Source organism: Gavialis gangeticus, unplaced genomic scaffold (assembly GCF_001723915.1).
Source record: "Gavialis gangeticus isolate Ggan-Ray unplaced genomic scaffold, GavGan_comp1, whole genome shotgun sequence".
Lineage (NCBI taxonomy): Eukaryota > Metazoa > Chordata > Crocodylia > Gavialidae > Gavialis > Gavialis gangeticus.
The window spans coordinates 159,800,401-159,802,213 of NW_017729022.1; the positions used below are offsets into that span (position 1 = coordinate 159,800,401).

The 1,813-nt window shown below is 46.1% G+C and overlaps 1 long non-coding RNA gene across 1 annotated transcript in view; it reads left to right on the plus strand.

Annotated features, from left to right (window-relative positions):
• Window positions 1-884: 884 nt before the first annotated feature.
• Window positions 885-1,813, plus strand: part of LOC109296820 — a 12,192-nt gene continuing 11,263 nt past the window's right edge. Inside the window, exon 1 of the long non-coding RNA XR_002097070.1 lies at window positions 885-1,613. This is a non-coding gene — a long non-coding RNA (uncharacterized LOC109296820). The remainder of the gene's footprint in view (window positions 1,614-1,813) is intronic.

Genomic DNA, 1,813 nt, shown 5'->3' on the forward strand with positions numbered 1-1,813 from the left:
CTCAGCTTGTTGTCACCCATAGGTTTATGAAGTGCGTCTTCAGACCCACCCTCCCAATCATTAATGAAGCCGTTGAGCAGTACCAGACCCAGGACAAACCCTGGCTACTGTTCAAATACAGTGATCCAACCAGTTATGTATCCACATTTACAGTTTCATCTGGTTCAGGGTGGGTAAAATACAGACTGCAGGTCAGCCCCAGCCCACCAGGCCATTCTAACTGGCCTGTAGCACCCCTCTAAAATTTAGACAATTATTACCTCCCGGTGGCTGCCTATTGGAAAGCTGATGAGTTGCTGACAGCACGAGCTGTCAGTTACAGCAGCAAGCAGCTCAGGCTCTGGTTGCAGTGCAACTAGCCCAACCCCAGCCTGACCATCCCCCCTCCCTCCCCACCCCAAAAGCTTCTGGAGAGCAGAAGCATCTGGCTAGCAGAGGCTTCTGCCCTGGCAGCTCTTCATCATCCGAGAGTTGAAATTCAGATACGAACAGGCAGGGGGGACTGCCAGCGCCTTCATGGGATTCTGGCTCTGTGCCTTCATGTGCTGAGATGGGACAGGCAGGGCTGGTTCCCCACCTTTCACCATACTCCCAACACAATCCCACTCCCCCACCCTTACCATACCCATACCCACATCCTCCCACACACCCTCGCCCCAACCCACCATACCCACACCCCACCACAACTACTCCCCAAACACACAGCTCCCACATACACCCCTTTATCCCCCCCACTCCCACAATAAGAGTGTATTTTGAGGTATTATCCAATCACCTCTAGATACACTACACAAATGCACACAAATCAGAACAAAAATATTTTAAAAATAAAATAAGCTATAGTAGATATTTGTTGGGTTTTTTAAGTACATCATTTGGGTTTTTTTCCTGGTTTCAGGATAGCAACCCCAACTCCCAAAAGAAGTACTTCCAGGGCAAGGGGAGGGACCTCAGGTTGGTGGCAAAGGTCCCATTTTAAGGGTGGGACTTCCTGTCCCAAGATGGCAACCAAGGGTGGGGCTACCCTTGTAGCCCTCAACAGTTCACCAAAACTCATTAAGTGGCCCTCCAGTTGAAATAACTGCCCACACCTGATCTACATTCATTTCCTTAGCTTACTAATGAAAATATCACAGGAGACAGCATTCAAAGCCTTGCTAATGTCAATGTATATCACATCCACTGCACTCCCAACATCCACAAAGCCCATGACCTAGTCACAGAAAGAAGTTAATTTTATACTTGGATTTGCACAAATGATTAAAGGCCAGTTGTGAACTAAGCATGAGAGGGAGAACAGCTTCCACAAGGCTTGTACCTCTGTTCCTGTGGGTAAGGAATTTGCAGGTCCTTGGCTTTCTTTTTCCAATTAGCCAGCCTGTTCAGTTGACCTAGTGCACTGGGGGAAGTAATCTGAGCCTGGGCTAGGTCTGGTGTAGATTACTTTCCTTTAATCAAGGGGGCAACCTGGTGGATATAACTTGTGACTGCTCCTGTAGAAACACTTCTTTATACTGCCTTTGCTCAGGTCCTATGGCAGAAGCCACAGTAAGGTCAAGCTTTCTTCTTGGTATAGCAGCTAGGTAAGGTTGTGCTATGTGCAACAGCCAAAGGTTTATCTACTTGAGAAATATACCAGAGTTTCTACATCTAAGTAAAATCCTCTGAACCCATTAATAAGGTTTTGAAACAATTATTTGGTGTACAGTATATGTCCCATTACTAGAATTTTAGGCTCTGTTTATAAACTAAATCAACTGCCTTGGGGAATTTTTAAGCTAGAGAATTATTCTATCTGCACTATTTTATGTAT